This window comes from Nannobrachium achirus (assembly GCF_963921795.1).
Source record: "Nannobrachium achirus genome assembly, chromosome: 6".
In the NCBI taxonomy this organism is placed as follows: domain Eukaryota; kingdom Metazoa; phylum Chordata; class Actinopteri; order Myctophiformes; family Myctophidae; genus Nannobrachium; species Nannobrachium achirus.
In genome coordinates this window covers 8,692,610-8,715,536 of record NC_137815.1, presented here as the reverse complement: position 1 = coordinate 8,715,536, position 22,927 = coordinate 8,692,610, and the positions used below count along the sequence as shown (strand labels likewise).

The window sequence follows — 22,927 nt, the reverse complement described above, 5'->3', positions numbered from 1 at the left end:
ATCATTGCTTTAATACAGAATGAACACCCACAAAAGAGACACGTGGCTGTACTGACAAAACAAACTAACAAACAAAAATAACAGCAAGCATCAGTTAATTTTATTGTGTGTAATTATATAATGGACTCTTTCAGATGTGGAACTAATAAGAAATGTAAAAATGTCGCTCTTATGAAGTGGTGTGTGGCAAGAATGAACATTAGGATTCTCATAATCTAATTTAATCCATGTTTATTAATTGTATTACATAATTCAACTCATGTTAAAATGTCATCAAAATAAAGTTTTCTTTTTTTTCCTCTCCCCACACTTAAGGGTTGCACACAAGGTTCCACTTCTACTGGTAGAGGGGAAAAGTGAGTGTTCAACACCATCTATTTCAGGGTTTCTCAAAGTGGGTGCGGTGTCACCTTCTGGGTGCTGTGACCTCCAGGAGTGCCTCTGAATACTTTGATGATATTTGGAATTCATCAACGTCACTTCAGTTTAATCACACTTATACTTAGTCAAACGGACCTGAGCTGCACTGTACTTGGTGCAACCTTTTTCAGCCTATACTACCAAGTCTCTTCACCATAAATTGCAGATCTACAAGCTCACAACATATGTGAGCTATTTCCAATTTTCAGTAGGCCTACTTTTACTTCTACTCCACTACATCTCAGATGCACATATTGTACTTTTTTACTCCACTACAATTAGATAGATTAAATAGATTTTGATTATTATTACAAAACACACACCCACATCAGCCCTATGCATTTTGGCCATTTGAAAATAGCAGATCTACACGCTGTGAGCTTGTAGATCTGCTATTAAGTTTCAAAAGCAAAGCAAAGCAAAACAGCCAGGACATTCTGCACAATCATTACTTTCTACTTGTTCTACTTTAAGTACATTTTGATGCCAGTACTTTTGTACTTTTACTCAAGTACATTTTGAATTCCAGACTTTTACTTGTAACAGAGTGGATCTGTAATTGTTGATAATCAAGCCATTTAGGCCTGAACGCAAATCTGCCACTTTAGATTTGAACCACTTTAACCATTAGTTAATGCTTTAACTATTAACAAATTGAAATAGCAGATACCGATGTAGATCTGTAATTTTTTTATTTATCGTGAACATTTGTACAAGTATTTGAATATTTTTGACCCGATTCCATAAATGTCTTCTAAATCCTTCTTCTAATTCAGTGGTTCTCAAACGTTTTCATGTCAAGGACCCCCATCTCAAAACATGTTGTTCCATGGACCCCCCAGAAGCAAACATTTGAGTTACAAATGTTCACTTTTAAAAACATAATTATATTCAAAGACTTCAAAAATAGTTCTAGGCCTAAATGTTAACATGCAAATACCTCCTCCACCACCACCATCGATCTGTTTGTCCGTCTACAGAAAAAGGCCGCCACCATGAGTACGGACGCCGAGATGGAGCAGTACGGCAAGGCTGCCATCTACCTCCGTAAGCCAGAGAAGGAGAGGATGGAGGGTCAGAGCAAACCCTTCGATGCCAAGACTGCAGCCTACGTAGCCGACAAGGTGGAGCTGTTTCTCAAGGCTAAGATCCTAAAGAAGGACGGTGCCAAAGTCACCGTGGAAATCCTCGACAACGATGGTAACCCCACCAAGGAGGTATGTATAGTATAGGCCAGGGGTCTTCAACGTTTTCAGGCCAAGGACCCCTTAGCTGGGACCCACTCAACTTTATCATAGAGTCCATATAGTTTCATTATTTGACAGCACAATCATTATTGTATTTTGGATTCATGTCAATTTGTGTTTTCAGATATTTAACCACTTGAACTGTCAATACTTTAAAAAAAAACCTGACCTTTCACTCTGTACTTAGTCTGCTCTTTTTCCCCTCCACACCAAAGCGCTTTGCCGAAAATAGCCGATCTACAAGCTCACAACGCCTCGCAGCACGAGGGGTTAGCGCAAGGCGTTGTGAGCTTGTGGATCTGCTATTTTTGGCTAAAGTTCTCAGAATATAGATGCTATAGGGGTTCAAGTGGTTCATATAAAAACGGAGAAAAAGTTTCTATCACACAAAGATTGACATTAACATTGTTATAAACATTTTGAGTGAATGTGTGTGTGTGTGTGTGTGTGTGTGTGTGTGTGTGTGTGTGTGTGTGTGTGTGTGTGTGTGTGTGTGTGTGTGTCAAGCCTTGGAGCAGTGTGCACCGCTCAAAAGAATTATAAAATAAATAAATAAATATCAAAAAGAAAGATGTAGGACATTATTTTAAGAAGGTGACAATAAAAATAGTGACCCAGTACAATTGCAAGACATGTGTTTTTATTTTTTTCAGGAAAGAACTGTGCCTGAGGCTGACGTCACCCCCATGAACCCTCCCAAGTATGACAAGATTGAGGACATGGCCATGATGACCCACCTCACTGAAGCCACCGTCCTGTATAACCTCAAAGAGCGTTATGCAGCATGGATGATCTACGTAAGGTTTCCTACACGCAAGCAAACTCATGGTTCTGAAGTCACCTTGCTCACTGGTTGAGGCCACTTGCAACTTGTGACTGTAATCCCAGCAGAGGTCATCGCCATGCTGACTTGTGGTGGACACTTTCGTCAAAATTTCGTTAAAATTACATTCAGGTAGCCCTGAATGGCCATAACAGGTCCGTAACTCTGAGTGTGCAGGTCCATTTGGTTCCATGAACTTCCATTTGTACAATCTCAGAGTTGTGGGGGGGCCTTGCAAAAAAAAAAAACACTTGTACTAGTGGTATGACAATTATGACAATCGTCAAATCGCAATTATTTGAGGTAATCACAATTATTTTGCATAATCGTCATAATCGTTTACATTTTGAGACATGTTAATATAGTTAGAAACACATTCAAAACTAATGGAAATAGCTGATCTACAAGCTCAGAACGCGTTGTGAGCTTGTAGATCGGCTATTTCCACTATCAATGTTGTTTTTTAAGTATAACATTGTCAATTATGTCAGTACTTTCTTTGTATATTTAGGTTATGTGTCATGATTGCCATGTGCAACTTCAAAGCCTAAAAGCCAAACAGAAATGTAATTGTCAACGACAAAATCACAATTAAATCGCTCATCGCTATTATTGGAGTGACAATTAATCGTCATGTAAAATGTCATAATCGTGACAGCCCTAGGTACACTATGACACTAGTACAGTACACAGTGTCATACATATTCTGAAGAAAACCTGGAGACTTGACGTCTTGTGATCAAAATAAGAACATTTTAAATGGTGTGTAAAAATAGAAAATCTCAACTTTGCCACGGACACATTTGATGACTCCTGAATCCCAGCTCTGATCCGTTGTCCCAGATAGGAGGCTTGTTGTGTGATGTTAATGTTCTCTCTCTCTTCTCCCCTTTCAGACCTACTCTGGCCTGTTCTGTGCCACTGTGAACCCCTACAAGTGGCTCCCAGTGTACGACCAGGAGGTTGTCAATGCCTACAGGGGCAAGAAGCGTATTGAAGCTCCGCCCCACATCTTCTCTGTCTCTGACAACGCTTACCAGTTCATGCTGATGGGTACGTACTGGTGACAATGTAAAACATATAGAATTATAATGGTTTTGTGCCGTATCCAGTGTTGTAGTGCTAAATTTGGAAGTGTGGGCACGCACCGACGCACGCGCGTGCACGCACATTCGTGCACGCGCGGCAATGCGCGTGCTCGCGCGCCAATGTGCACGCGCATCGCGTGACGAAATGTGTTCAAAAATGCGCTATTTTAACGATTTCAAAAAGGAAAATACACAGTTTTTCCCCATAATAAAGTGCCATATTTACACATTAAAAACAATAAAACTAGGAGAAAGAAGAATACAAATGTTTTCTAAAAGAAATGTGTTTTTGCAAAGAAACGGTGGGATTGAAATGATCAGTCTGTAATGTGATGCGCTGCCGCCAGGCACGTGCGCACATACAGCAAAGGGGGCTGGAGCCCTTAACTTTATCAACAGAATTGTCCACCAAAAGGCCCTTCAGCCCATGCCTCTCTAACATTCTGTGCACTCCCTGTCTGTCGCCTAACAAAACGGCCGCAGCGAGATGGCTCGCATGTAGAGCAATAACTTTCAATCGAATGACTTTAAACTTAAAATAGTACAGTGTCCAAATCAAAAGTGACCATAGCAGTCAATGCTAGTTAGTGCAACAAGTTGATATAGACCAGTGGTTCTCACTCAACCAATAATTTGATGACCATATCATCAGCTAAACCATGCAAAATAGCTGCACAACTGATATTTCCAATTCATTAATCCATTCTCAAATATTCTATTACCATCTGCTGTGTCAATCATGCTCATTTCAGCACGGCAGGCGAGCCTATTTCAACCAATTGCTGGGTCAGAACGACCTGTAATATAATATCAATATTTCCTATAGACACAAGAGATATTTCACAATTCACATGGTTAATGCACGGCGGCATAACAGAACCGTTTTAGGCTTAATATAATAGTTAATATAGGCATTATGTCTTACCTAACCAGCCCTCCAATAAGAATAAGACATGTTTATTTACTCACGTGTAGCACGTAGCACCATGTTGCCGTTGTACAGACAGTGCTGGTATAATACTTGGGTAGATAATCCAAGGTAACAAAAATTCACAACAAACAAACAAACTGCTGCAGGCTACGAACCGCTAAAAGTTTGAAGAAGTAAACACAGACAGTGTAGTTGGTTGGTTGGTTGGTCAGTGAGTCTTATCCCATAGCCCGAAGGGACAGTCAGCTTGCTGGTTGGTGGTTGTCATGGCGATATTACAACCAATCGGTGGACGATCTGCTCTGTACTTGCTGTCTGCGGTACTGTAGGTACTTGATGACACGGACCAGCAGCCAGCCTGCCGGCACGCGCATCACTTGTCAATGCGTGTGCACGCGACGTGAGAGAAGTGTGGGCACGCCGTGCCCACACGTGCCCCCCCCACTACAACCCTGGCCATATCCATGATTGGTTAATTCAGACACATGGTAACTAACATATTTAAACCCCCCAAGACAGCCTGATGGCTTGTTTACATTGGGGTCCTTTTGTACTCAATTCATAGAGACATGAAATGACAAATGTACACAGGACTATGCAAAAAATAATATTATATATAATAATAATGGTAGGATTGGTTTTGTGGAGCTGCAGTTATTATGAAAACCTCCACCGGCTGTCCCTCCGTCCTGCTCTCCGTCACCTTCACGCCACGCCACGCCACGCCACGTCACGTCACGTCACGTCACGTCACGTCACGTTACGTCACGCCACGCCACGTCACACTTTTTGCCCTGCTCTTATCTCCGGCACCGTTGCCCCAATCCATGCCAAACTTTGCACACACACTCCTTGGCTGGCCAACCACAACCTCCGCCCCTGATTTCTCACATTTCCCTTTTCTAGCGCCACCATGGGGTTGCTTTTTTGCCAACAACATTAGTGGACAGTGTCTACTAATGTTGTTGGCAAAAAAGTCCACTGGACACTGCTCCTACAGATGTTGCCTAAAGTGTATACATGCGACCTGCCGGTCGCTTATCTCCCGATTAGGGAGTCTTACTGGTAATTGTGGCTAATAGTTTGCTGTATTTTTTTACAGACAGAGAGAACCAGTCGGTCCTGATCACGTAAGTTTCCCATCTGCTAGAAATAAAAAAGAACGTTGTACACAAATTGACAAACTGCATTTCTCTGAATGTATGCTTTTCTAACCAGTGGAGAATCCGGTGCTGGAAAGACTGTGAACACCAAGCGTGTCATCCAGTACTTTGCAACAGCAGCAAGTGCAACTGCAGGTGGTGAAGGAGGCGGATCTAGCGGTAAAATCAAGGTATATATATACAGGTTTAAACTTTAACAAATAAGTGATTTTGAACATTAAAGCATTTATATTCAATATAGTAATTCAATTTAAAATAAGTCTGTCCACATTTTTGTCTAAAACATTCTAGGGATCCCTGGAGGATCAGATTATTGCAGCCAATCCCTTGCTGGAGGCCTATGGTAATGCCAAGACCATTAGGAATGACAACTCCTCTCGCTTTGTAAGTGTAAACGAATGTCATTTTATGAGAAAAACCTGCTCTTAATTCCACAGTGTAGAGAGGGATGCAACAAATGTGCTATTCTATCAAACAGGGTAAATTCATCAGAATCCATTTCAACGGAACCGGTAGACTGGCCAGTGCTGATATTGAGACATGTAAGTATGATGTTCACAGATGATAAATGATATATGCCTTCAGTATTACATTTTGAGTGTTAATTATTAGTGTGGTTGCCCCTGCAGTGCGACCTTGTACTTCTCCGACTTTATTCCAACTACCATCATCTCCTAATGGAGCCACGCTCCACAGTTGTGGTGGGACGCACTTGGGCCATACGTCAAATCAACCGGCTTCATCAGGACACACATGCGTTCATTTTGCTTAGAGATATGTTATATACATATAGTATAACATATCTCTAAGCCAGGGGTCTTCAACGTTTTCAGGCCAGGGACCCCCAAACTGATGGGGAGATGGAGCAGGGACCCCCTACCACCTCGTAGGGTGGAGGGGTCGGGGCTACGACATATTTTTTATTTTAAACATGTACAATTTACAGCGAGCAGGGTGGGCCGTACCACTACCATTTCTAAACATACTACTTATTGAACCAATTTCAGTAATATCAACAATCTGTCAATTGCATATTGATCATGTATTCAAGCTATTCAAATGGACAGAATCATGATTTATTTTTTTACATAAATGTGAAAAAAAAAAAAAAACATTTTTAGATTTTTTTTAAGCAATAATTTCTCGGACCCCCTGCAGTACCTCCGCGGACCCCCTAGGGGTCGCGGACCCCCTGTTGAAGACTCCTGCTCTAAGCAAAATACACGCATGCGTGCCCCGATGTTTATTTTATATACATTTATTTGTGAATACATTTTCTCCATTGGCATTGAAAATGTAACTTTTCCCAAATATGGAGATGACTGACATCATAGACCACATGAGACTGTCTATTTATGGGCTTTTCAAGATATGGGCTTAATATTGATGACATCATGGATCTCCCTATATGGGCATAAAAGGGACAAGGAGTGACACAGAGATGTCCATATATGACTATTAGTCAATTAATTTTCCTCATTGCCTTGAATGGGGAAGATTCACATGGTAAGACAAAATTAATACGCTAATTTGCGTTACGGCAATCACACTTGCAATTTCCAATTGCATCTTTCTAGTCTAGTTGTGGGCTCGCCTGAAAGGCGAGACCAGTATGTTATCTAGGGTTGCCACCCGTACCGTATAATACGGAATCGTTCCGTATTGGACAATTAAAAGATGCGTTCCGTATTGAACCAATACGGAACGCGGTTTGTTCCGTATTTAACCAAATGCCCCATAAAGGCCTGTCACACAAACCTCAACACAGCATTTAACAATAATGAATGAAATAAAACACAGGAAAAGACAGCAAAAGGAGAGAGAGGCTCGCAGTCTCTGCGCTCTGCCTCGTCCTCTCTCCTCTCTGCCCGGGCTGCCCGGCCCCTGTCTGCATAATGCGCTGCATGTCGCTGTCAATCACCGTTACCTAGTTACAGTCAGTGATCACTGAACTTCCTCCTTCCACCAGGCAGATGCACACCGCACGCTTTAAAAGCAGAAAAGAATTAGTGCTCCATGGTTAATCGTTTTCAAACCGAAATCGCGATGTGAAATCCCGCGATTAGCGAATCGCAAAGGCCACGGTTTCTCTGCGAAGTAGTCTTCCCAAGCAACATGGAGACGTTTTAATTTTTAAAATCCCTTCATAATTGACTAAAGCAATGATCAAATCAAACTGTGATGACTTTCTTTGCTTCCACGCATCTCCACAGCACACTGCTGAAAGACAAAGTGAATGTGATTTTTTGGCACAGTGGTCACTGTGCAGGAGCATGGGAACAGCATGGGAACTAGGGATGCTGCAGGTGTTACAGCACCCCTATGGGGAAGTTCTCATTTTTTATTTAAATAAGAAAAGAACAAAGCAAACATAGCAAAAATACAATATAGGTTATATCATGTTGTGTGTTATAGTTATAACTATTCTATGCATTTCATGGGTTTGGGACTGCATTTCTTCGCCGGCCGGCGGCTGTGCCACGCGCACGGAACGCACAGAACGCACGCACCGCGTGCCCGGAAGAGGTGTTCCTTATTTCAATTTCTGAAAGGTGGCAACCCTAATGTTATCTTCATTATTTATAGAGTGAGTTCCGTCGCGTGAGTTCCGTCGCAGACAGTATAAAGGCAGGGCCCTTAGCCAATGAGATGCGGAAAATCTGGGAGTGGTGTTAGCTGGAGTATTGGTTAAGCTTCACATGACAGTTAGCACGCTGCAGAATATAGTACGAGCGGACCCACACTGTTTTGTAGGAACAGTATCTCTAGTTACTAATTACTATTATATTATTGATGATGACTTATGTACAACCCATACAGATCTGCTGGAGAAGTCCAGAGTAACCTACCAGCTTTCTGCTGAGAGAGGCTACCACATCTTCTTCCAGATGATGACCAACCACAAACCTGACATCATCGGTAAGTGGAATTACTGCCCATCAGTGATGGAAAAAGTGGGCTACTCACCACGTAAAGATGTGATGACACGCCCGGAAATATCATTATGTTACACTAGGTGACGTGGTCTTTTTGCAAACAGTCTGAAAAGGGGGCGGGACCGTATCAGCCTCTGCACAGAGTGACTGCATAGTTAGTAGTGAATGTATACTTTGCTTGTCCGTCGTACGGGGCCACACACACACAAAATAGCCAATTTACAACCAGCTTTGTTGCATGACTCTCATGTCAGTTTTTGTTTACATAAATACAGATCCTTCTCGAAAGATTTGAATATTGTGTAAAAGTAAAACTTTGAAACTTGAAACATTCAGATATTTCTTGAAACTTTCATATATTCTACATACATTGGCCATTCGGTGAATTATTCCAAATCTTTTTTGCTGAAATGTTGAATTTTTATGGCATACAGCTAATGAATATCAAGTCCATATTTCAAAATATTACATTATTACACGAGAGCACTCAAAATAAGGATTTATAATCCCTTATAAATTAAGCACTGACGATGCAGTGATAACATAAATGAGTGAATAAAAACACAATGTCGCCCTGTTTTCATCCGTTTTCAGAGATGTGTCTGATCACAACCAACCCCTACGACTTCCCTCTGATCAGCATGGGTGTGATCACTGTGGCCAGCATTGACGACAAGGTCGAGCTGGACGCTACTGAAGTCAGTGAAAACAACCTTATCCTTTTATCTTTCTAATGCACTCGCTGTGCTACTGCAGTCAGTGTTTAATGCAGGGGTCTTCAATGTTTTCAGGCCAAGGACCCCTTAGCTGAGAGAGAGATGAAGCAGGGACTCCCACAACATATTGTATAACATTGTGTTGCAGATTACAAATGTTCATAGAATTCTTAGACAGCTTAGACTTGTTTGACAGCAATATCATCAGTTTATGTTGAATTAATGTGTATGTTCAGACACCACTTGTCTTGAACCGTCAATACATACAGTAGTCTGCTCTTCTTTTCCCTCTACACCAAACCTCTGCCAAAAAATGGCCGATCTACAAGATCACAACACCTCGCAGTGTGAGGCGAAGCTTGTAGATCTGCTATTTTTGGGTAATGTTTCTCTCAGAATAGGGATGCTGGTGTTCAAGTGGTTAATGTAAAAAAAACATACTATAACACATTTGGAGGCCCCCCTGTAGTAACTCTGAGGACCCCCTATAGATGTTGAAGACCCCTGATCGAATGCTTAATGTCTATGTTTTGAAATGCATCTCTGCTCATTGACATCAGGAAGCCATTGAAATCCTGGGCTTCACCCCCGAGGAGAGGTCGTACATCTACAAGTTCACCGGTACGGTCATGCATCATGGAGTCATGAAATTCAAGCAGAAGCAGCGCGAGGAACAGGCAGAACCTGACGGCACTGAGGGTGAGCTGCCGTTCTAGTTTATATTATGATGATTATTATTAGTAGTGATATTCATATTTATCATTATCACAGAAGGTGAGCTTTATCTTTAACTAAGAAATGAAATTTGAAAATGAAAATGAAAATAATTGCTCTTTTCCACATGTATTTTTATTACTTATATTCTAAATTAACTGAGCTAAATATAATTTTCAATATATTTCCATTACTTCATTGTTGATATTATACTGTTTAGACTAACTCTACGGATTTGACGTGTAGACTATCTCTACGCATGTGACTTACCCCCTACTACGTAGTTTAGGATAGGGTTAGTAATGGGGTCGGACCAACGCAACGTCAGCACCGCTTACCTTGCTTAATCTAAGTCGCTCTCTGGATTAAGAGCGTCTGCTAAATGCCTAAATTGTAAATTGTATGAACATTCCAGAGGCTGACAAGATTGCCTACCTGATGGGTCTGAACTCAGCAGAGATGCTTAAAGCATACTGCTACCCCAGAGTGAAAGTGGGAAACGAGTTTGTCACTAAGGGACAGACTGTGCCACAGGTGAGTCATTTACATGATTTCCATGTTCTGATTTCATACACACCTTATATTCCCAACAGAGCATACCACAAGAACTCAAATATCTTCTGCTGTGTCTTAAATCACCCTCTGTAATTACAATTATCCTCCAACATTATTCAAATTAATTTAATGTAATTATTTAATATATGAAGAGCATACAAAACATATCACTCTGCAAAACATGTGCAGTTTCTTGCACCGCTGGACATTATTTTAACAGAATTGTTATACTGGTAAAAGAGAAAATAAAAACAAGAGCCCTACATCCCCTCCCGCTCACTCAGATCAGCTAACACAGGGAAGTTGTCAGAATCCTCGCTAACGGACAGACTCCTCTCCCCTCTGGCTCCCAAACTGTGGAACGAACTCCCCATTGCAGTTAGAACTGAAAACTCACTCCCAATCTCCCACTGTAACCTGAAGACTCACCTCTTCAGGATCCACCTTAGCACGTGTGGCGGAGAGAGTTGCAGCCTCAGCCTTGAAGCTCCCTTTGGAGGGATGTTTAAGATATTGGACTTTCGTGCGGGAGGCCCGGGTTCGAAGCCCGGGTGGGGAGGGCCGATTCACCTCTGTTACTCGTGTGGCACTTGCTCTAGCCTTCACGACCTTGCAAACATATGCAAAGGCTAATTTAGATAGCTTTGTTATGTAGACAGATGCCAGGTTCATATGTCATGGCATTATATAGTCTGTATCCATGTTCAGATTATCGATGTTTTGAGATTTTACTGTTTAGACTGATGATCGGTCTTGGTTAACCTATGATCCTAGATTACTATTGCTATGCATTTGATGTATAACTCGTGTTGTCCGTGCTTACTGTTAATTGTTCTGGATTAAGAGTGTCCTACATCGTTCTTATTTCCTTAGGTCAACAACTCAGTCAGTGCCTTGGCCAAGTCCATCTATGAGAAGGAGTTCTTGTGGATGGTCATCAGGATCAACGAGCAGCTGGACACCAAGCAGCAGAGAAACTACTACATTGGAGTGCTGGACATCGCCGGTTTTGAAATCTTTGATGTAAGCATGGACTTGTTTTAAATGGGAGACTAATTATTTTTGTCACAATTAGAAGAGACTGCCGAATAATATATATATATATATATATATATATATATATATATATATATATATATTTTTTTTTTTCCTTTTTCATTTTTTTTTTCCATTCACAGTTCAACACGCTGGAGCAACTGTGCATTAACTTCGTCAATGAGAAACTGCAACAGTTTTTCAACCACACCATGTTTGTTCTGGAGCAAGAGGAGTACATGAAGGAGGGAATTCCCTGGGATCTCGTTGACTTCGGCATGGACTTGGCTGTCTGCATTGAGCTCATTGAGAGGGTATACAATTATTATTATATTTGCATGTATTATCTTGGACTTGGCTGTCTGCATTGTGCTCATTGAGGAGGTATACAATTATGTTGGGCTTTAATGCACATGATGTTAATATCATGTTTTTGGTTATGTATTTGTCTCTTTTTGTCTCCTTTACAAAGCCCCTGGGCATCTTCTCCATCCTTGAGGAGCAGTGCATGTTCCCAAAGGCTACGGACAAATCCTTTGCTGAGAAGTTGATTGACCAGCACCTTGGGAAGAACAAGGCATTTGAGAAGCCGAAACCGGCCAAGGGCAAGGGCGAGGCCCACTTCTCCCTGGTCCACTACGCTGGTACTGTGGACTACAGCATCACAGGCTGGCTGGATAAGAACAAGGACCCACTTAACGAATCTGTCATTCAGCTGTACCAGAAGTCTTCAATTAAACTGCTGTCCGTCTTCTATCCTCCTCCTGAGCCTGAACGTAGGTTTATTCATAATAATAATGTGTGGTATTTTTAATTCATATTAATATAATATAATATAATATAATATAATATAATATAATATAATATAATATAATATACAAAGCGCACAGGTCCACTGTGTGACTGTGTGTTTGGGAGGTAGTGGTCTACGGCAACTTCCTGGTAAAAAAAATAAAAATAAAAAAAAAAAAACAACTGAAGAGGAACTACGCAAACTGGTGTAGAGAAGAGTACTTTGTGTATAACTAATGATAACTCAGGATTCTAACATGTATAACTAATGATAACTCATGATTCTGACAAATATAAACAGCTGCGGGCGGCGGAGGAGGAAAAAAGAAGAAGGGTGGAGCTATGCAGACTGTGTCTAGTGCTTTCAGGGTAAGAATATGTATTCATTATTATTAACATTATTATATTATTGAATTCCCTCATGGTTAATATAGTATGTTTTAGAAAGATCTAAATCTCCAAAGTAAGCAGTATCTAAAGAGTTCAAATAATTGTAGTGAAGGATATTAAATAACTCATTTGCTGCCAAAAACGTTTTTATACGTTTTTGGGTACCCAGCTGTTGCCCAGCTGTTGGCCACTGGGGGGCACTGTTCACTAATATATGAGACAGCAATGTGTTCACTGCTCTCTGGGCAGCCTGTGATGCTGATAAAAAAAACTATAAAAACATAATTCATGTAATCAGCTTTCTGCACACCTTCTTCAAGATGGCCGCCAAAATGGCCGCCATCCACATGCTGTAATTGTTTGTGTGTGTTAATCTAAAAATAGATTTTTCTTGGGGTTGATTATATTTTTCTGCCAACTTCAAGGGGGCAATGGACATCTTCTAAGAGCTTTTTTTTCTTTTTTTCAAAAAATGTTAAATTTTTTATCTATTTTCATTTAAATTTTTCGTAAAAATCCTGAAATGTATTAGATAGATTTTTTTTAACCCTTGGCAGGCAATGTGTTTGTATCACTTTGTACTAATAAGTTACTGTAATCCTAAATAAATTGTCTCTTTTATGTCTCAATAGGCAAACTTGGCGTTGCTGATGACCAACTTGCATCGCACGCATCCTCACTTTGTGCGTTGCCTGATTCCCAACGAGACCAAGACTCCAGGTAAACACACGCATGCATGCACGCACGTCAGGGTTTCCGCTAGGCATTTTTGGGCCGTCCACCTTGGCCGGCAGGATTTTATTTTACCGGCCAATCAATTAATTTATCGGCCATATTATAATGAACGTCATATGCGTGTTTGCAGATGAGATACTGTATGTGCAATGTGCACGGTGCACCCAACTGATAATTACACCATTTTAAGTGAGCGCTGGGCTCATCTTTATCACAGATGCAATCTGTTCCTGAGTTAACTAAATAATAACTATCTACTTATGCAGAGGTATCGCTTGCCAAAAAAAAAAAAAAAGTGAATAAAAGTGGGCGCAATACTAGCGAACTGTTTGCGCGCCCTGCCACACAGTGGCCTAAACATTAATACTTTAATAGTATATGATTTTGGCTTCATGTCTCATTAAACCTTAATAAATTATGCAAACATACAACCGTTGTTTTGTTTTGTTAATGTTATGATGGCGCAAGGAAGGTTGACTTGCCTGCCTCTGCTTTGACCACCGCAATTATGGCACCATCCATGCGATCAGAAAGTCATGTGCGTGCTTGCTGCTTGTATATCCATTTGATTCCCCAGAGTTTGGGTCCCTTTTTTATGATCGTCTACTGGGTCAAGCTTGGTCCAGATAACCTTGGTTTGGCTCGGAAGAACCCCAGTTCTGTTCTGATCATAACACGAACCCCACGCTGTAGCGCTGATTGTACAAGCTGCTGGAATTATCAGCTGTGAAACTTGATGTGTGCTTCTCCGTATGGCCGCCACAGGCCGCATGCGTATCTTCACGTCCCACTGACAGTAGTTACATTATTAAGTAAACATGTGTCTGCGCATGCGCACTAAGACTCTCATTCAACATATTCTCACCTTTAAAGCGTCATACAACCGACGCCTTGTCCAGTACTGTACTGTGCCGGATGAGGGGACGCTTTGGGTAAGCCTACTGTGTCAAGGGTTGGACGAATTGGGTATGGCCAGTGGTCTAAGAAGAAAGAAAAAAAAGTAGTTCCCGAAGCGAGATTCGATATCGCTATGAAGGGTTTACCAGCCACCCGACGCTACCGTTCACGCCACTATAAACGACAGAGCCGCACCGTCGTTTATAGCGAGTTGGGAATGCGTCGGAAGGGTGAAGCAGAGGGGGTGAGAATGAGCTGCATTTAATGCTACATTGGCCAGTGTGTAACTATTTTCTCTTAATAATAATTAACCATTGTGTAACCATATGTATTCTAATGTAGTATTATTTTCATCTTTACAGGCCTGATGGAGAACTTCCTGGTTATCCACCAGCTGAGGTGTAACGGTGTCTTGGAGGGCATCAGGATCTGCAGAAAGGGTTTCCCCAGCAGAATCCCATACGCTGACTTCAAGCAGAGGTATCAATTCCTTTTTTTTTCCCAGCAGCTTCTAAATACAGACCTATTAACGCAAAATTCCGCACTTTTACAAACTGAACATCAGCGCAAAATGACCGTGAATCTTTACAAATCAGGTACAAAGTACTGAATGCCAGCGCATGTCCTGATGGCGCGTTTATGGACAACAAGAAAGCCTCAGAGAAGCTGCTTGGGTCCATTGATGTGCCCGTTGATGAGTACAAGTTTGGACACACCAAGGTAAACACACTGTGAACCTGGTTTAACATTATCCAGAGAGGATTAAAAGTTGTTTAGTTATATTGATTGTAACATTGTGTTCAGGTTGTTTAGTTCCAGTGTTTGTAACATATTGTATCAGTTGTTCTTCAGTTGTTTAGTTCCAGTGTTTGTAACATATTGTATCCAGTTGTTCTTCAGTTGTTTAGTTCCAGTGTTTGTAGCATTGTATTCAGTAGATGTTTTGGTTGTTTAGTTACAGTGTTTGTAACATTGTATTCAGTAGATGTTACGGTAGTTTAGTTACAGTGTTTGTAACATTGTATTCGGCAAATATTACGGTTGTTTAGTTACAGTGTTTGTAACATTGTATTCAGTAGGTGTTACGGTTGTTTGGTTACTGTGTTTCTGACATTGTATCAAGGTGTTTAGTTCCAGTGTTTGTAACATTGTGTTCAGGTGTTCTTCAAAGCTGGTCTGCTGGGTGTCCTTGAGGAGATGCGAGATGAGAAGCTGTTTTCTCTGGTCACAATGACTCAGGCTCTCGCACGAGGTTACCTCATGAGGAAGCAGTTTGTTAAGATGATGGCAACGAGGTACTTTGAAAACATCCTTTATTCAATATTTAGTGTCATTTGTAACACTTACTGTTCAATACGATTTTGTTAACATCAAACCACTATAAGAACAGCGCACTTCTTCTATCACTGTCCACAATCATGACACACTTCGACCGTTTTCCCCACAGAGAGGCCGTTTTCACCATCCAATACAACATCCGGTCGTTCATGAACGTCAAAACCTGGCCATGGATGAAGGTCTACTACAAGATCAAGCCTCTCCTGCAGAGCGCTGAGATGGAGAAAGAACTATCAAACATGAAGGAGAACTACGAGAAGATGACCACTGACCTGGCCGCTGCCCTGGCCAAAAAAAAGGAGCTGGAAGAGAAACTGGTGGCGATTACCCAGGAGAGGAACAACCTCCAGACATCAGCTGCATCAGTGAGTTGTTTTGTTCTCTGCAAAAATCAGGATTGTTCTCCACGGAATCAATATTTTTTCTCTTCAGATTCCTGAGGGGACTAATTTAACAATTACTGCCCTCAGATCGCAAAGCTGTGCTTGTTGACACCATGCTCTCTAAGGCCGCGTTCAGACATTAGAGGCACAAGCCTCTAGCCTGCCCTTGGGGGATAAGGGTTGAGGGCAGCGTTCAATTCCTTCCATATGGCCGCCTCTAGCTTGTCTTGGCTTAAACTAAGCAAGCTTGCCTTAAAGGGCCATGAAACACAAAATCACTTTTTCTATAAATATATATTATATCAATGAGTCACTTGTGATAGGGAGTAGTGATATGGTTCATTTTGTCCATATGCTTGTGGATTCAGAGCTTTCTGCTGTCTCTGTAGCTATTTCTGTGTTCTTCCAGTTTCAGGGTAGAGAAGAAATATTTCGCGCCACTCATTAAATATTTGCTCACCGCGTACCATTAGTTCGGCGTGACGCGGCTTATCTAATTAATATTAATGTTTGCTTTAGATTTGTATCAATGGGGGGCGTGGTTTCACTGTAGGCTGCTTACAGCCAGAGAGCAGAGCAGGGACTCCGTCAACAGACCGCTCACTAAATACACTGTTGTGCCTGCGGCTGCTGTCTCGACCGTGGTCCGTGGGGCAGGGCTGTTGCTGTTCGACTCAGTGGTGGAAAGTAACACTTGTTACATGTTGGAAGTATATTAATACTGCAATGTAGAAACACTCTGTTACAAGTTAACGTCCAGGATTCAAAATGTACTGGTAAATGTAAAAAATAGCCGATCTACAAGCTCACAACGCGTCACGAAAGCGGCGCGGCTATTTTTCGTTTGTGTGCGTGTGCGCACTGTCACCACACACAAACACGTGTCACACGCACGCACACACACACACACACACACACACACACACATACTACACAGTCACAAAATAGCCGACAGCGTAGCGTAGCATCCATTGCATCAGCCTCCGGCTGTCCCCACGGATAATCCACTCCACACACAGAGCTGAGAGCACGGCTGGAAAACGTTAAAAAACCATGGATAAAAGCTCACACAGCACATTTTTCCTGGTTATAGTGGAGTTGCCGAAACTTTATACTTTTTACACCTCCAATGGCTGTTTTTAAATTTTGTTTCCGAAATGCAAATGCAACAAGTGCAGACGCCGGACGGCCCGGACAGCTTCTCTTTGATAGAACACAATGATTTGCGCATTACTCCGCCCCTCCCCCCACAGCAGCAGATAACCACGCCTACATTTCAGATTTCTTTTCATGTTTTGAAATCCCATAAAACTAATTAAGAGGCGGGGTTTCATGCTCCTTTAAGCCAAGAGGCATGCAAGAGAATTCCATGCTAGAGGCAGCCATAGGGAATGAATTGGACAAAGCTTTCTCCTCTGCCTCCCCCAAGGGCGAGCTAGAGGCTTGTGCATCTAATGTCTGTCGGAGGCCTACCCCTAAAACGGGCAACTGCAAAAGTATATCTCTACCAGAAAAAATGCTGACGTGTTTCCTCCCTCGTGTATTTTATTTTTTCACTTTTTTCGTTGACCACAAGGGAGACGAGGCTCTGAACGATGCAGAGGAGAGGTGCGAGGGTCTTATTAAAAGTAAGATCCAGTTGGAGGCAAAGCTCAAAGAGACAACGGAGAGACTGGAGGACGAGGAGGAGATGAACGCTGAGCTGACCGCCAAAAAGCGGAAGCTGGAGGATGAATGCTCTGAGCTCAAGAAGGACATCGATGACCTGGAGCTCACCTTGGCTAAAGTGGAGAAGGAGAAACACGCCACTGAAAACAAGGTACCACATTATACATTCAAGCTGTAAAGTTATAGAACAATGATGATCCATTCACCATTATACACTCTGGCTGTCTTAAGCTATAGAAAAACAACAAATCATTCCTTCATGTTATTTAGGTGAAGAACCTGACCGAGGAGATGGCCTCTCAGGATGAAGGTCTTGCTAAGCTGACCAAGGAGAAGAAGGCACTCCAAGAGGCCCATCAGCAGACCCTGGATGACCTGCAGGCAGAGGAAGACAAAGTCAACACTCTGACCAAGGCCAAGACCAAGCTGGAGCAGCAAGTTGACGACGTGGGTTCATCAAGTCAATTGGACATTTTTAACGTATACGGTTTACTACGTTTATTGTTGTAACTGAATAATGAGACAAATATATTGTTGTGCAGTTGGAGGGTTCTCTGGAGCAAGAAAAGAAGCTCCGCATGGACCTGGAGAGAACCAAGAGAAAGCTTGAAGGTGATCTGAAACTGGCCCAGGAGAACATCATGGATCTGGAGAACGACAAGCAGCAGTCTGACGAGAAGCTAAAGAAGTAACGTGGACCAACACTATGAATAATTAATAATAATAATTCATATTGATAATATTATGAAATGCCATGGAGAAGAAAAAAAAAAACATCCGTTAAAATATGCTGTTCTGTAATCCACAGGAAGGACTTTGAAGTCAGCCAGCTTCTGAGTAAGATTGAAGACGAACAGTCATTGGGGGCTCAGCTGCAGAAGAAGATCAAAGAACTCCAGGTATTTATTTTTCTTCTTCTTCTTTAAATCACAATGATAAGTGTAAACTAGAAAATGTTGTTCCTTCGAAACTCGCTTCAAACAAAAAAAAAAATCTATGAATCGCAAGGTCGCAGGCAGTGCTCTCTTTGACGTTACTGATGCAATTGGACGCTGCATGCGTGATTTGAAGCATTTTGTTCCAAAACTGTGTTATGCAAAAGTTGACCCGTTGGTGGCGCTATAACAGGCCAATGTGAGAAGGGTGGCATCTGTTCATTGTATGTGAATGTGCGTGCAAGATTTCACGCACATCGCAGGCTGTGTTCATGATTTGAGGTGTTTTTGTCCACTTTATCGCTGCTTGCAGCTATATTATTATTATTATAAAGAAAATGTGCACTTCATAGGCATGTTAGATAAAGGTCCTTAGATTGTGTGTAGAATGTTTTAGGCAATTTAATTTGCTCATAAAACCGCAATATTCATTGAATTATTTAAAAAAAATATATATTTAACGTACAAACTTCTCACCCCAGAGCCTGTGTAGATATAGGTCAAAATGTTCATATAATTCAAAATGGTGGGAGATCTAAAGGTCAAAGGTCAAAAACCAGAGTGTCAAAGTCGTTCGGCTTGAGGAGACGCATATGTGTGTCCAAATTTCATGGCTGTACGTCAAACAGAGCTATACCTGTTCAAAGTTTGCACTTTCAAAGGCTTCCTACAGTGCCACCCTTTGGCCGATTGCTGTAAAAAGTAATAGCACATGTCGCCACAGAAAGCTGAACACATTGATGTTTGAAAATCGATTTTCGATGTAAGTATGTAGGAGTAGAATGGTGCCAAAGTTTTGAGGAGAACTTGATATGACTGACTGACAATGAGGATACCATACCGGTACGTGTGCTCGCTTTCAGCGAGCCCACAATTAGGAATTTAATATACGTCCATTAATTTATAAAGGCTCGTATTGAAGAACTGGAGGAGGAGATCGAGGCGGAGCGGGCCGCTCGTGCCAAGGTGGAGAAGCAGAGAGCCGACCTCTCCAGGGAACTGGAGGAGATCAGCGAGAGGCTGGAGGAGGCCGGTGGAGCCACCGCCGCTCAGATCGAGATGAACAAGAAGCGCGAGGCTGAGTTCCAGAAGCTGCGTCGTGACCTTGAAGAGTCCACGCTGCAGCACGAGGCCACCGCCTCCGCTCTCCGTAAGAAGCAGGCGGACAGCGTGGCGGAGCTTGGCGAGCAGATCGACAACCTCCAGAGAGTCAAGCAGAAACTTGAGAAGGAGAAGAGTGAATACAAGATGGAGATCGATGACCTTTCCAGCAACATGGAGGCCGTCGCTAAAGCAAAGGTACGAAGGAATGCCTGTCTATCGTATCATTCTTGAGATAACACTTTTTACATTTTCATTTCACCTTTGATTATTCAGAAAGGTCAATCAAGAGCAATGACGCCCCTGATTACAGTAAACAGAGCTTCACCATCCTAAATGTAAATTTCTTAACCACTTAAATCCCAGCATCCATATTGTGGGATTGCGTCGAGTGGCATTACTGTTCAAACCAAAGTAAGGAGCCAATCAAGAAAGAAACGATGATTGAGTATGTCCAACGTTCATTTCCAGGGAAATCTTGAGAAGATGTGCCGCACCCTTGAGGACCAACTTAGTGAAATCAAGGCCAAGAGTGATGAGAACGTTCGCCAGATCAATGATGTTGGAGCTCAGAGAGCGAGACTGTTGACAGAGAACGGTAAATGTCCATTTTAAAAGTCTACTTTGTCCACATGGTTTGTCGATGGTACTCGAGCAAATTATTAGACATAATGCTTTGATCAACAGTTGTTCTGAGGCTGAGATTTCTTTGAAATGTTTGAAACATATAATTCAAATTTCCAAATAGGTGAGTTTGCTCGTCAACTTGAGGAGAAGGAAGCACTCGTCTCTCAGCTCACCAGAGGCAAGCAGGCCTTCACCCAGCAGATTGAGGAGTTGAAGAGACTCATTGAAGAGGAGGTTAAGGTAAGGAGCAATTGTTGTAATTTAATTTATTTTGTTGTCTAGTTTTTTATCTGTAATTTCGTACAGCTGACATCATATTGGCCATTTTCCTTTTGACAGGCAAAGAATGCCCTTGCCCATGCTGTGCAATCAGCCCGCCATGACTGTGACCTCCTGAGGGAGCAGTTTGAGGAAGAACAGGAAGCCAAGGCAGAGCTGCAGCGTGGAATGTCCAAGGCCAACGCTGAGGTGTGTCAGTGGAGGAGCAAGTATGAGACTGATGCTGTCCAACGCACTGAGGAGCTGGAGGAGGCCAAGTAAGTGATCAGTGTTCTTTATCACACCGTCAGGTACCAGCACTCACTATACAACACATTGCTCATAAAATGTTATTCCATTCGACGCTGATCAACAGGAAGAAGTTGGCCCAGCGTCTTCAGGAGGCCGAGGAGCAAATCGAGGCTGTGAATTCCAAGTGCGCCTCTCTGGAGAAGACCAAGCAGAGACTCCAGGGTGAAGTGGAAGACCTCATGATTGATGTGGAGAGGGCCAACGGTTTAGCCGCCAACCTCGATAAGAAACAGAGGAACTTCGATAAGGTGCTTTGACATTCATTAGTTTAAAACCCAAATAATGCTTGCCTCCTTAAAGTGGAGTAAATGACACGTCATTACAAATGCTGCGCAGGTCCTTGCAGAATGGAAGCAGAAAAATGAAGAGGGTATAGCAGAGTTGGAAGGGGCTCAGAAAGAGGCTCGTTCTCTCGGCACTGAGCTGTTCAAGATGAAGAACTCATATGAAGAGTCTCTGGACCAACTGGAGACCATGAAGCGTGAAAACAAGAACCTGCAACGTAGGTTTTCTCTACTAATTCTTTTTAAATAACAGTTAAAAAACACATCAAATGTGGATCAGGCTACAACTATATTCAGAGGAAAATTCAAAATTGTTGCTGATTGGAAGGTTCCTCATTCATTATTTTTCAGAGGAGATCTCAGACCTGACTGAACAGATCGGCGAGACTGGAAAGAGCATCCATGAGCTGGAGAAGTCCAAGAAACAGGTGGAGACAGAGAAGTCAGAGATCCAGACAGCCCTAGAGGAAGCTGAGGTAAAACACAATTGTCTATATTTTATGTTTCTTTCAACATGGTTTATATTCCAACAGCGTAGCAGTATTTGATCAATGTTACATTAAAAGGTCCCACAACACTTTGATCCTGTGTTACATTTCAGGGTACTCTGGAGCATGAGGAGTCCAAGATTCTTCGTGTGCAGCTGGAGCTCAACCAGATCAAGGGCGAGGTGGACAGGAAGCTGGCGGAGAAGGACGAGGAGATGGAGCAGATCAAGAGGAACAGCCAGAGGGTGACTGACTCCATGCAGAGCACTCTGGACTCTGAGGTCAGGAGCAGGAACGACGCCCTGAGGGTCAAGAAGAAGATGGAGGGAGACCTGAACGAGATGGAGGTTCAACTGAGCCACGCCAACCGCCAGGCTGCCGAGGCCCAGAAGCAGCTGAGGATCGTCCAGGGACAGCTCAAGGTGCGAAACAGTAATAGGACAAACAATGTTCAAACAATGGAACTGCTCTTGAACGAGTCACATTTTGATGTTTCTCTTAACGTAACCACGTCAAATTTGATTTATTTCAGGAAGCCCAACTGCACCTTGACGACGCTGTCAGAGCTCAGGAAGACGTGAAGGAGCAAGGCGCCATGGTGGATCGTAGGAACGGCCTCATGGTGGCTGAGATCGAGGAGCTGAGAGTGGCTCTGGAACAGACGGAGAGAGGCCGCAAATTGGCTGAGCAAGAACTGGTGGACGCTACTGAGCGCGCTGGACTGTTGCACTCTCAGGTACGCAAGTCAGTAGAAAATGTTCAGGGTTCAGAATTAAACTAGTTTTTCATCACGCTTACTCACACTGAATCTTCATTTTAGAACACAAGCCTGTTGAACACCAAGAAGAAGCTGGAAGCAGACCTGCTCCAGGTCCAAGGTGAAGTGGACGACAGCGTTCAAGAAGCAAGGAATGCTGAGGAGAAGGCCAAGAAAGCCATCACTGATGTAAGTTAGGATGCCTTACACTTATCTATTTGATATCCTCATGTCATGCTTCAAATTGACATACAATACGATGCATGACTCTCCAGGCTGCCATGATGGCTGAGGAGCTGAAGAAAGAACAGGACACCAGTGCTCACCTGGAGAG

General features: G+C 42.4%; 1 pseudogene across 1 annotated transcript; it reads left to right on the top strand.

The window, feature by feature from the left end:
• The first annotated feature begins 1,415 nt into the window (after positions 1-1,415).
• LOC308286639 (myosin heavy chain, fast skeletal muscle-like) lies at positions 1,416-22,142 on the top strand (annotated as a pseudogene). The gene is made up of 32 exons: positions 1,416-1,637; positions 2,321-2,464; positions 3,387-3,543; positions 5,612-5,639; positions 5,728-5,842; positions 5,964-6,056; positions 6,151-6,214; positions 8,493-8,591; positions 9,203-9,306; positions 9,885-10,023; positions 10,454-10,572; positions 11,467-11,616; positions 11,772-11,942; positions 12,101-12,404; positions 12,722-12,789; positions 13,443-13,530; positions 14,805-14,922; positions 15,039-15,162; positions 15,601-15,737; positions 15,890-16,145; positions 17,740-17,982; positions 18,102-18,278; positions 18,374-18,519; positions 18,640-18,730; positions 19,676-20,065; positions 20,339-20,465; positions 20,616-20,734; positions 20,834-21,030; positions 21,129-21,312; positions 21,401-21,566; positions 21,700-21,824; positions 21,950-22,142. The product of its transcript is annotated as a myosin heavy chain, fast skeletal muscle-like (transcript).
• Positions 22,143-22,927: the final 785 nt, after the last annotated feature.